General features: G+C 45.1%; 1 pseudogene; it reads right to left on the bottom strand.

The window, feature by feature from the left end:
• Positions 1–2,982: 2,982 nt before the first annotated feature.
• On the bottom strand, positions 2,983–3,113 carry LOC120933954 (annotated as a pseudogene).
• Between the last annotated feature and the right edge of the window lie 10,795 nt (positions 3,114–13,908).

Below are 13,908 nucleotides of genomic sequence, written 5' to 3'. Positions count from 1 at the left end.
TGGGAAGATACCATGATTCTAGACAAATACACTTCTTATACAATGAGTGGCCAGAAACCCAGAAACCCAGAACCTGCTGCAGAATCCTACACTTTGTGCAATGACCTCAGTAAAGACATGAAACAGCAACTCCTTCTCTATACTGACTGTGGTGGTGGATGAAGATCGCCATAAAGAATAGTCTGAATATTTCCGGTTGTTTGAAAAAAAGAACATGGCTACAACGTGTTTTCGGGGTTATATTCCTTCTTCATGAATACAATTTGGTGTCAAATTGACCTAAAGCTGAAGGTAAGGTATGGCAATTTTGGACCAATTAGCTAGATTCAGAAAGAGTTAGGTCGGCGTATCAGTAGATACTAATCAGGGAGAGTCAATCTCCAAAAACTGTGAATGTGACACTGAATACATATAAAACATGTGGCAAATCCTTAAACATGTGCACAGTGATTAGCAAAAAAAAGTCCCATTCAGGAAAAACATACGGTGCCTTCCTTCACTATGAATGCAGATCCAACACTTCACCGCTGTACTCAGATGAACGGGCACTCAAAGACAGGTATGTATATAAAAGGAAGAAAAAGAAGGCCTCATTGCGCAATAATCAAATCAATTGGATAATGCAATCCAATACATCAACATGTGCACTCACGAATCCCCGCTTTGTGTAAGCATGAAACGCCGCTCAGTATGCAGTCTCCTCAATTCGATCCGATGGACTCGGATTCGATCGTAAGCTCCTCCCTACGCGTTACGTCACAGGCACGCGACTTAATCATGGGTTCCTACGTGCTGAGGATGGCTTGTGCTTTAAAGCACAAGCCATCCTCAGCACGTAGGAACCCATGATTAAGCCTAAAACACGCCCCCTCAGACAAATTTGAATTAGGCGCCCTTACGCCCGCCCGCTTTAGGCTACGCCGCCGTAACTTAGCAGGCAAGTACTTTGAGAATCAAGTACTTGCCTCGCTAACTTACGGCGGCGTAGCCTAAACACGCTAAGCTACGCCGCCGCAAAGTTGCGGCCATCTCTCTGAATCTAGCTAAATGTATCTATGCATATACCATACCTGTGGGGTCTCTATGAAAGCTGAAATTCACTTTAGTAGGCACCACTATGTGACCTCCACTAGCTTACAGGTCCTGTGCCAAAACACTGCCCTTCTGCTTACTGAACTCAGGAGGTCACTCTCTCAGGATAAGTGCCACTCAGAGAGCACTTTCCATTTTCTCCATCAATGCAAAGTGTTCTCTAATTGGACAAAGTGGAGATTGTGAAGTCACTGTCCCACCTTGACCAACCAGAGAATGCACTGCATTCATTGAGAAAAGAGAAAGTGTTCTCTAAATGGCACTAAGTGAGTGACCTCCTTGTTCACAATACAGTAGGGCAGCCTCAGTCTCAGCACAGGATCTGGAATCTACTGGAGTAGGGATGCCTACTGTAGTGATTTTGAATTTTTATGGGGATCTCACAGGTATGGCACATACATAAGATGGACCAATGTGAAAATTACCATACCTAGAATTATTCTTCAAAATTGCTGCTTGGTGTGCAATTCAGTGTGAGATAGAGATGAGATACCATGAATGGTATGGAGCTGGTAATTCTTGGAATACAACCAAGAGAGGAAAGCAACAGCTCTGTCACTCTAGGTCCCTGATCGCTATCTCACGTAGACTTGCACACCAAACACCAAGTCAAGGTGACACCATATTCTAGCCCTGAAAAAAAGGCGTAATTTGTTGGATGTATTTATACACAGTTAACCCCTTCATGATGAAGTGTAAAACTTAACGCCTGAACACAGTTTTGCAGCTTTGACATGTGTTAGTAAAACTGTACATATAATCACAACTACTTAGTGTATTCAGATGGATTATACCTTGTTTTGGTTTTGTATGAAAAATTGGGCTTTCATTTGATAGTAACTGATTATGGATATCTCCTGATTCTTTTTTTTTTTTTGAAAAGCCTGTGGCGTGCAAAACACAACTCAAAAACTCCACCCGGTGCAGAGAAAAATGTGCACACACATAAAGAGTGAAATCACAAAAAACTGCGACGGGTGCATACGTCAGTGGTCCTCCGAAGAGGACCCGTCTCTGATCCCCCGGGGCGTTAGGCTCCTGACAGGGACTAGAGTTACTGTGGTCCATACAGCCGAAGCCATATGGACCCATCTTGGTCCAAGCAGCCGAAGCCACAAGGACCCAACATCCTCAGAGGGACTGCCGGAACAGAACCCTCCTCGGTGAGGCTCCCCCGAAGGGAGACCCCATGAGAGCCGGTGAACCTAACCAGAAGGCCGAGTCCACCAACTCCCAAGACTTTCAGAGACCGGCCCGAGGACCAGCACCCTACTCGCCACACTAAAAGTGCAAGCACCAAACAGAAAAAGTGACAAAACAAGACAAACAGGGGAAAATAATAAAAGAAAGTGGGGAAAAGGAAGGTGAGGAAAGTGACCAATGTGAAATACATTGGCCGGCCCTCCGGCCAGGATAAAAATTCCACTGGTCCTAGCCAAAAGGCCCGGCCCAAGCGGCAGGTGTGAAAAGTGTGTTGTGGAGATCAGTGACCTGAAGGTGCCACACGATGAGTGCCCCTCAAACACTCGTGCAATGTATGGCACCCCTGGACTGCCACTCCAGGGGCACAATCTCCACGGGCTTTTCAACGGTCCCTAGCCCCCGGTCCGGACCGGCAGCACCCTTCCCAGCCAGGAAGGTGGGAGAAGAGGTCGGGGAGAGCCTACTGACGCAGACTCTACCCACAACCCCTATCTCTCCCACCTAATCACATTCTGGAAGTACTACCCGCTCCATCCCGGTTAAAGGAGAAGCAAGGGTTCCCTCCAGAACAACTGACTGGGGCAGATACCACCAAATCCAGGCCAACGGCCAGGGACCCGGCCTCTTGGCTTCGACCTCATGCCTCTCTGTCCACATCAGAAGGCTTCCACCTCCACACCAACAGGCTTAGCGTCCGCCGACTGCCATCCCTTTCCCCCTGCCACAGGGTACCGGGGACAGTCAGCTTAGCACCACCTATTGGCAACTGATAAGAACAGATACTACACTTGATCTTAGCCAAAAGGCCGAGAAGCCAGATTTTTTTTATTATTATTATCAAAGAAAAACTGGCCCATAATAGTAAAAAAAAAAAGTTTAGGCTATATATTTCTTGCTATTACCATAACCTACTGAGACGGACCCCGTACTCAAGAGGAGTATGTCCGCCATATAAGCTTCCCTTGTCCGGTACCAGCCCTATCCAAGACCCTTAGCACACCCACTTGTTGAGACATCAGTGTAAAATGGCGCAACATAAGACTGTTTATTCAAACAAAGGCACAAAGAGATATACACTCAGAGGACAATCCCCCCTTCTTTGCATAATGACACAGGGCGGGGTAAACTACATTCAATAACAAGAGACACACAGACAGCCTTTAGGAAGGGCTGCAGGAGAAATCCCCCCTCCCCTCTAGCAGCTAATCTACATACACATCCCATAATAGGTTGCTCCCAAGGCAGGCAGAAATCAATAACAACCGCCCCCCCCACACACACACCTCAAACTATCTAGCAATGGTCTATGAGAAACTCCTACAATAGTCTAGCCGTCTGAAAGGTGGAAATATTTATCTTCAAATCTTTCTTGAGGGATATTGGTCATCAATATTACTGTAAAAGAACCCATTCATTCTGTCAACACAAACCACATATATAAGCCCCAGAATAGCAGGGGTAAAACTAAATGCTGAGTTTGGTGTGGTTGTACTGGGAGACCAGACTGGGGTTCTCAGTCACTGTGTGCCCCTAAAAGACACAGGATGACTTACAAATAGGAGGCTGTGTTGCCAACCGTCCGTTCATTTATGGACAGTCCGGTAATTTCACCCCATTTTCGGGGTGTCCGTGAATGTCCGTTACGGACAGCCGGTGCCAGTAAGAATGAGGGCTGCGGGCCGGCCATGCAACTGCGATTGGCCAGCTTACATGTCAATCACACAGAACAGCTGCCAGCCTGCCAGTGTACATTATCCAGGCCGTGGTCCTTACTCGGCCAATCAGCGAAAGTCCAGCCGCCCGTCCGTCCCGCGAACCTTGCTGTTTCAGAAAAACCACACAGGTCAGGTACTATCTACTTTTCTAGTGGTCGCCCGACTCCCGCCCGCTTATCCAATAGCGTAATTCGGGGAGAAGATAGCCAGTGTTAAGAACCAATGGGCTGACGACCTCGTGGTGTGGGCGGCGCCGCCGCTTGTGAAATGTCCTCGGCTCTGTAAAATGGAAGACTGAAGGGGTCAGGAGTCAGAACTGGCAGGTGAGATGATGGTGTCACGTACACATTGGCTTTGTGGTGGGCACAGGGATATCTGTCAGGCTATAGCAACCTGAATGCGAGTCCCAGTGTGCTCTCATGGTCATAGGCTGGCAGAGCATGCTGGGACTTGTAGTTCTAACATATCTCTTAAAGCAGAAATGGGCAAGCTGTGTCTTCCTGTTGTTGGGGTGGGGTCCCAGCATGTGCTCCCCTCCTCCACCCTGGGGATGCATTTCTCTGGCAGTAGGAGGTCTACACATTGGGGGACATCTGTTGAGGCACTCATGTGACATTGTTTTTTGTGTAATGCGGACAAAATTCCAGGCAAAGGTCTGAAAATGCGACAAAATGTCATTTGCACCATCGGTGGCATTTTTCATTCCGTGGCAGCGTTACTTTAGAGCAGCAGGTGGGTGAATATCAGAATAAGGCAGTCCGACCATCTCCTGTCCGCAGCCTCTGACCATCTCCTGTTCTTCTATCCTGTCCGCAGCCTCTGACCATCTCCTGTTCTTCTATCCTGTCCGCAGCCTCTGACCATCTCCTGTTCTTGTATCCTGTCCGCAGCCTCTGACCATCTCCTGTTCTTGTATCCTGTCTGCAGCCTCTGACCATCTCCTGTTCTTGTTTCCTGTCTGCAGCCTCTGACCATCTCCTGTTCTTGTTTCCTGTCCGCAGCCTCTGACCATCTCCTGTTCTTGTTTCCTGTCTGCAGCCTCTGACCATCTCCTGTTCTTGTTTCCTGTCCGCAGCCTCTGACCATCTCCTGTTCTTGTTTCCTGTCCGCAGCCTCTGACCATCTCCTGTTCTTGTATCCTGTCCGCAGCCTCTGACCATCTCCTGTTCTTGTATCCTGTCCGCAGCCTCTGACCATCTCCTGTTCTTGTATCCTGTCCGCAGCCTCTGACCATCTCCTGTTCTTGTATCCTGTCCGCAGCCTCTGACCATCTCCTGTTCTTGTATCCTGTCCGCAGCCTCTGACCATCTCCTGTTCTTGTATCCTGTCCGCAGCCTCTGACCATCTCCTGTTCTTGTATCCTGTCTGCAGCCTCTGACCATCTCCTGTTCTTGTATCCTGTCCGCAGCCTCTGACCATCTCCTGTTCTTGTATCCTGTCCGCAGCCTCTGACCATCTCCTGTTCTTGTATCCTGTCCGCAGCCTCTGACCATTTCCTACATCATGTCTGCAGTCTCTGAGGGGAGTCGGGAGAAGAGTCATTAGTGGGAGCGCCGCAAGGATCATGGGGGACACGGGAGAAGTCAGAACTGTGGACAGGAGACCATAGGAAAACCAGAGCCACCAAGCTGGAGCCATCTGATTGAGCCCTGCATGGTGCACCTGAGAGGAGGTCTGTGACAGCGCCGCCAGGCCAGTCTGGGGGGGGGGGGGGGGGGGGTTGCTGATGTAAGGGGAGTGAATACAATAATGTAAAGGGGCACTGATATAAAGGTTCCCCTCTATATTAGTAGCTCCCCTTACCTTAGTGTATTCACTCTGCGGAAGGTCTGGTCACCAGAGCCTCCCCTTACATCAGAGTTCCCCCTTAGATCATGATCTGCAGCGTTCCCCTTTAAAAACTAGTTCCCTTTCACTGTAAGGGGGATCCCTGCAGGCTCTGATGTAAAGGGGGAACCCAGTGCTGGCCGGGTTATAGTGACCTGACCTTCATGTAAATGGAGAAATATATTTTTTGACTTTTGTTTAACTTAACCACTTGCCCACCAGGTAAATTCTGGCACTTCTCTCCTTCATGTGAAAATCACAATTTTTTTGCTAGAAAATTAATCAGAACCCCCAAACATTATATATTTTTTTTTAGCAGACATCCTAGGGAATAAAATGGCAGTCATTGCAATACTTTTTGTCACACCGTATTTGCGCAGCGGTCTTACAAGCGCACTTTTTTTGGATAAAAATCACTTTTTTGAATTAAAAAATAAGACAACAATACATTTTGCCCAATTTTTTTATATATTGTGAAAGATAATGTTACGCCGAGTAAAATGATACCCAACATGTCACGCTTAAAAATTGCGCCCGCTCGTGGCATGGCGTCAAACTTTTACCCTTAAAAATCTCGATAGGCGACGTTTAAAAAATTCTACAGGTTGCATTTTTTGAGTTGCTAGGGCTAGAATTATTGCTCTCACTCTAACGATCGCGGCGATATCTCACTTGTGTGGTTTGAATACCGTTTTCATATGCGGGCGCTACTCGCGTATGCGTTTGCTTCTGCGCGCGAGCTCGTCGGGACGGGGCGCTTTAAAAATTTTTTTTTTGGTTTTCTTATTTATTTTTATTTAGTTTTATAATTTTTTACACTGAAAAAAAAAAAAAAAAAAATTGATCACTTTTATTCCTATTACAAGGAATGTAAACATCCCTTGTAATAGAAAAAAGCATGACAGGTCCTCTTAAATATGAGATCTGGGGTCAAAAAGACCTCAGATCTCATAATTAGACTTAAATGCAAAAAAAAAAATAAAAAAAAAAAATGTCATTTTTTCAAATGACAAAAAAAAAATGTTTCTTTAAGAGGCTGGGCGGGACTGACGTTTTGACGTCACTTCCGCCCAGCAGAGCTATGAGGACGGGTGAAGGAGATTTCTCCTTCAGTCCCGTCCCCGCTCAGCTGCCGGACACATCCGATCCCCTCCGCCGCTACCGACGGCTCCGGTAAGCGGCGGAGGGCGCGGGAGAGCGGCGGGAGGGGGGGGCCCCTCTCCCGCCACCGATAACGGCGATCTCGCGGCGAATCCGCCGCGGAGACCGCCGTTATCGTGTACACCACCGCCCCCTGAAAAGATGAATGTCTCGGTTGTGGCAGCAGCTGCTGCCGTTATCGAGATATTCAACTTTAAAAAGGAGGACGTCTTTTTGACATGGGGCGGTGGTCAAGAGGTTAAACACATTGCTAATAGCACTAGCTATGTGTTTATAGTTCAAATATTTATACTTGCACTGTTTAGCACTCAAAACAGTAATTGTATGTACTTTTTTGCAGCGTCAGTAAAAATTGGTGCCGTTCGTAAATTTTGGCATCCTTGCCAGTAAATTTCACTTCAGGGGGTTGGCAACGCTGATAGGAGGGGCCTAGTGAGCTGAACAAGGAGTTTCCCAACCTCTCTAAAGTAAGCTGGGTTCCACAGGCCCCCTGCCCCAAAGTGTCTCCCATCACACCTATCACAAAAAATAAAAAATAAAGTTCTCCTGCTGCTGGATGATCGCAGTGTTAACACAGTGTTATGCGTATATTATTTGTTGTCTATACTCTTAGTAGGGCACAGAAACAATATTTATTTATTTATTATTGGTACATATATAGTGCTGTCGATTGATACAGCACTTTACAAATATATATTAAACATTCAAATCAGTCCCTGCCCGCAAGGAGCTTACAATCTAAGGTCCCTAACTCACAATCATACACAATTAGACAGGAGCCAATTAACCCTCCAGCATGTCAGTTACATAGTTAGTGAAGTTGAAAAAAGACACAAGTTCATCTAGTTCAACAAAAAAACAAAACAATAATACAATCTCATATACACAATCCTATACTCACAGTTGATCAAGAGAAAGGTGAAAAACCCAGCAAAGCATGATCGAATATACTACAGCAGGGGAAAAAAATCCTTCTTGATCCCCCGAGAGGCAATCGGATATTCCCTGGATCAACTTTACCTATAAATGTTAGTATCCCATTATAATATGTACACCTAAGAATACAGGCTTTTATTAAAGCAATCTACTGAGCTGACCAGAACCACCTCTGGAGGGAGTCTGTTCCACATTTTCACAGCTCTTACTGTGAAGAAACCTTTCTGTATTTGAAGATGAAATCTCTTTTCCTCTAGACGTAAAGAGTGCCCCCTTTTTCTTTGTGATGACCTTAAAGTAAATAACTCAACACCAAGTTCACTATATGGACCCCTTATGTATTTGTACATGTTGATCATATCCCCCTTAATCTCCTCCTCTCAAAAGAGAATAGATTCAGTTCCTCTAATCTTTCCTCATAGCTGAGCTCCTCCATGCCTCTTATCAGTTTGGTTGCTCTTCTCTACACTTTCCCCAGTTCCCGGATATCCTTTTTGAGAACTGGAGCCCAAAACTGAAATCTGCATATTCCAGATGAGGTCTTACTAATTATTTGTACAGGGGAAAAATGATGTCTCTCTCTCTCTGGAATCTATACCTCTCTTAATACCAGAAAGGAATTTGCTCGCTTTGGAAACCACAGCTTGGCATTGCATGCCATTATTGAGCTTATGATCTACCAGAACACTCAGATCCTTCTCCACCATTGATTCTCCCAGTTGTACTCTCCCTAGTATGTATGATGCATGCATATTCTTAACCCTTAAGTGCATAACTTTAAATTTTTTAACATTAAACCTCATTTGCCAGAGGTCGGCTTGTAAATTGGAGACATCCTGTAAGGATGTTATTCTACTGCATAGCTTGGTGTCATCATCATGTCTTTGGAGTGTGGGAGGAAAACCCACATAGGCATAGTACATATTTAGTTTTTTCATCCTACCTAAAACATATTGACACTGATACTGACCCTGATCTTTGACCCGGACCTGTTGACCCTGACTTTTGACTCTGACTGTAACCCTGACACTGACGAGATCTAACCTTGATCTAGCTATTTTTAATTTTATTGCATTCACTTCTTTGTTTACATTTCTTTCTCCTCTAGCAAGGAAAATAGATACAATGTACCTTTTCCATATTCAAGAGAATAATAATAATAAAAAAAACAGAATGGACAGTGACTCATCACTGTGATAGCCAATCAGAAGCTATTACAGTGACCAGGTGATCTGGAACTGGGCCTCCCATTGATTCGGGACCCAGGGCCCTGCCTCTGTTCTAGGGGGTGCTCTGTGCCGTGCGATCCAGCACAGACACAAGTACGCATACATGTGGCCCCACTGATAAAGACCCAATTCTGTGAAGTTGCATATATGTGTACAGTTGTCAGAAAGAGGTTCAAAACATTTTTTTTTTCAATTGTTCAGAAAAAAAAAAATATATATAAAGATTTTTAGTAACCATACATACAAATAGATCCAACACTTTTTGGGATTATACCACTTTTTCAGGGCCAAAATCTGGCTTCAAATCAACTGATTGCTATTTGGTGTGAAATGCTGTTTGGTGTTGGTTGGGATATTTAAGTGATGTAGAGCTGTTGTTTTAATGCAACTGAAAGAATTGAGCAACAGCCTCACCTCTCTTAAGATTTCCAATCCCCAACTTATGGAATCAGGATCCAAACAGCAATCCTGAAACAACTGGAAAGCTGGTTCAACCATCGAAGAAGAGGTGTTGGCTGTATTTCTAAACACAATTACTAATAAATTCAAGCTCACTGGGGGGGAGGTGACTGAGGAAATGCTTTCTCTTGCCTGCAGCAGACTGATGACATCATCTCAGCCTAGGCAAAGTCCCTGACTTCAGCTCAAGAGCAACATTCTAATGATGAAAGATGGAGTTTGCTGTACAATTATATTGTTGCTGTATATTGTGAATCATTAGGAATGTATTCATAAAGACTTGTAAAGTTACTGACAGGTCCATTTTAAAATAAAATATGTCCGGCATTTATTGGCAGCCCTCCACCTTCTGCCCGTGTGATCTGGATTCTCCAGTCCTTGCCGCCTCCATTATTGTATTTACATGGATTTAATAGCTCTGTGATGAATGTTCTTCCGCTTGACTCCTGTTCCGAGCCGGGATATTTTAATCCGCGCGCTCTCTCTCTCTCTGTGCTTCGGCAGATCAGCACTTTGTATAAATAAAGCAAAGTGGAGTTCTGACATCTCCCATTTTAAAGCTTCTTTATTGTCATCGCAGCATAAACAGAGAACATCTGTGTTATAGTAACGGTTAAGCGCCCCCTCCGCTCACGACCTCTGCTCACCATTCTTAAAGGGAACCTGTCAGCAGGACATACACCCCCAAATATCGGATTTTGTTCTTCAGGTTTCTGAACAGTGTGTTACATTGATTTATGTATAAGATTTTTATTTATTTTTATCTTTTATGTTAGCACTGATGAAGTGGTGGAGATACAGACTCTGAAATGTATTGGTTTTGTATTTGGACTCGTATATTGACATCTGAATTCTTCCTCTGCAATTTGAGTGTTTCTGAACCTTGGGCACATGTAATGTGCAGATCTTCACTTTTCTGAATCTGAGGCCTCGTACACACGACCGAGTTTCTCGGCAAAAACCAGCAAGAACTGGGAGATATATTTTTGCCGAGGAAACAGGTCGTGTATACATTTTCGTCGAGGAAATGGTCGAGAACCTCGACGAGCCAAAAAGAGAGCAAGTTCTCTATTTCCTCGACGGGAGTCTGATTTGGCTCGTCGAGTTTCTGGTCGGGCTGGTTTTCGACGAGAAACTTGAACGTCTGTATGCTAAGAAACCCGCGCATGCTCAGATTAAAGTATGAGACGGGAGTAAAAGTAGCATTTGTAATAGAGATAACACATTTTTAAAGCTGTAACAGACTGAAAAGTGCAAATCGTCTCTTACCAAACTTTTATTCAACACGCAAACACATGAAGTTAGCAAAAGCAGCCCCAAGAGTTTAGCCAGTGGAATCGAACTTCCCCTGCCGTTGTATGCAGGGCCGGACTTACCATTGGGCTTGACTGGGCTCAAGCCCATGGGCCCCGCCCAATAGGGGGCCCATAGGCCCCCAGGGCCCCGGACGGCAACCCCCCCCCCTTTTTTTATAAAAAAAATGTTTATATATATATATATGTACAGTGATGAAAATAAGTATTTGAACACCCTGCTATTTTGCAAGTTCTCCCACTTGGAAATCATGGAGGGGTCTGAAATTGTTATCGTAGGTGCATGTCCACTGTGAGAGACATAATCAAAAAAAAAAATCCAGAAATCACAATGTATGATTTTTTTAAACTATTTATTTGTATGATACAGCTGCAAATAAGTATTTGAACACCTGAGAAAATCAATGTTAATATTTGGTACAGTAGCCTTTGTTTGCAATTACAGAGGTCAAACGTTTCTTGTCGGTTTTCACCAGGTTTGCACACACTGGAGGAGGGATTTTGGCCCACTCCTCCACACAGATCTTCTCTAGATCAGTCAGGTTTCTGGGCCGTCGCTGAGAAACACGGAGTTTGAGCTCCCTCCAAAGATTCTCTATTGGGTTTAGGTCTGGAGACTGGCTAGGCCACGCCAGAACCTTGATATGCTTCTTACAGAGCCACTCCTTGGTTATCCTGGCTGTGTGCTTCGGGTCATTGTCATGTTGGAAGACCCAGCCTCGACCCATCTTCAAAGCTCTAACTGAGGGAAGGAGGTTGTTGCCCAAAATCTCACAATACATGGCCCCGGTCATCCTCTCCTTAATACAGTGCAGTCGCCCTGTCCCATGTGCAGAAAAACACCCCCAAAGCATGATGCTACCACCCCCATGCTTCACAGTAGGGATGGTGTTCTTGGGATGGTACTCATCATTCTTCTTCCTCCAAACACGGTTAGTGGAATTATGACCAAAAAGTTCTATTTTGGTCTCATCTGACCACATGACTTTCTCCCATGACTCCTCTGGATCATCCAAATGGTCATTGGCAAACTTAAGACGGGCCTTGACATGTGCTGGTTTAAGCAGGGGAACCTTCCGTGCCATGCATGATTTCAAACCATGACGTCTTAGTGTATTACCAACAGTAACCTTGGAAACGGTGGTCCCAGCTCTTTTCAGGTCATTGACCAGCTCCTCCCGTGTAGTCCTGGGCTGATTTCTCACCTTTCTTAGGATCATTGAGACCCCACGAGGTGAGATTTTGCATGGAGCCCCAGTCCGAGGGAGATTGACAGTCATGTTTAGCTTCTTCCATTTTCTAATGATTGCTCCAACAGTGGACCTTTTTTCACCAAGCTGCTTGGCAATTTCCCTGTAGCCCTTTCCAGCCTTGTGGAGGTGTACAATTTTGTCTCTAGTGTCTTTGGACAGCTCTTTGGTCTTGGCCATGTTAGTAGTTGGATTCTTACTGATTGTATGGGGTGGACAGGTGTCTTTATGCAGCTAATGACCTCAAACAGGTGCATCTAATTTAGGATAATAAATGGAGTGGAGGTGGACATTTTAAAGGCAGACTAACAGGTCTTTGAGGGTCAGAATTCTAGCTGATAGACAGGTGTTCAAATACTTATTTGCAGCTGTATCATACAAATAAATAGTTAAAAAGTCATAAATTGTGATTTCTGGAAAACATTTTTTTGATTATGTCTCTCACAGTGGACATGCACCTACGATGACAATTTCAGACCCCTCCATGATTTCCAAGTGGGAGAACTTGCAAAATAGCAGGGTGTTCAAATACTTATTTTCCTCACTGTGTATATATATATATATATATATATATATATATATTTTATTATTATTATTATTATTATTATTATTAAAAGGCCCAGAGGTCCCCAGGGGCCCAGAGGCAACCTCCCTTTTTTTATGTATTTTTTATTTTATTTTTTTATTAAAGGGCCCAGAGGTTTCTTTTTTATTTTTATTAAAGGAAGGGCCCAGAGGTCCCCAGGGCCACGGATGGCTACCCCCCTTTATATATATATATATATATATATATATATATATATATATATATATATATATATAATTTTTTTTTCTTTATTTCTTCTTTTTTTTGTAAAGGCCCCCCCCCTTCTCAATTTGCGGCAGCCCCCCCTGCTTCTCAATTTCAGGCGGCAGCACCTCCCCGCCCCGGTTCTCTGCTCCAGGGGACCCATGCCTTAAGCTGTGTAAGGGGCCCCAAAATTCCTGATGGCGGCCCTGCGCATACCTCCCAACACGCACGGATTCTGCGGGACTTTCCCACACAGACAGCTTCTTCCCGCAGTCCCGCAAAAGGGTTAATTTTCCTGCACTGCAAGAGGAGGCAGCACAGAAGCAGGAGGAACCGGAGCGGTGTGTGGAGGACTGCACTCCCCCCGCTCAACAACTGCAAAACCCCCCCCCCCGCTCAACAACTTTAATGCACCCCCCCCGCTCAACAACTTAAATTCGCCCCCCCCCCGCTCAACAACGTCGACCCCCCCAACTCTCAGCTCCAGGGGGCCCCTTCAACACTCAAGCCCAGGGGCCCCCATCACCCTAAGTCCTGCCCTGGTTGTATGTGTTGTATGTCACCGCGTTTGAGAACGAGGAGATTTTGGCTTGACTGTGTGTACGCAAAGCAAGCTTGTCGAGTTCCTCGACAAGCCTAACAAGGAACTCGACGAGGAAAACGATGTGTTTCGCCCGTCGAGTTTCTCGGTCGTGTGTACGAGGCTTCAGACACACCTGGCATCTTGCAGTTCAATGAGAGCAATTCTTACCCCTGGGTGTTTGTACTGTACTGTACTGATAACCCAGAGGAGGGGGTGTCTGGACTTTTTCCTATCCCTATGTAAGGAGAAAACAGTAGGAAGCTGTGCATGCTTGGCATTGACCAGATGTTGTTTTAAAATGATCTGATGGATAAAAAAACCTATAGAAAAAAACGATCGTCTGTAGGTAG

This window comes from Rana temporaria, chromosome 3, assembly GCF_905171775.1.
Source record: "Rana temporaria chromosome 3, aRanTem1.1, whole genome shotgun sequence".
In the NCBI taxonomy this organism is placed as follows: domain Eukaryota; kingdom Metazoa; phylum Chordata; class Amphibia; order Anura; family Ranidae; genus Rana; species Rana temporaria.
This window is presented reverse-complemented; position numbering and strand designations above follow the sequence as displayed.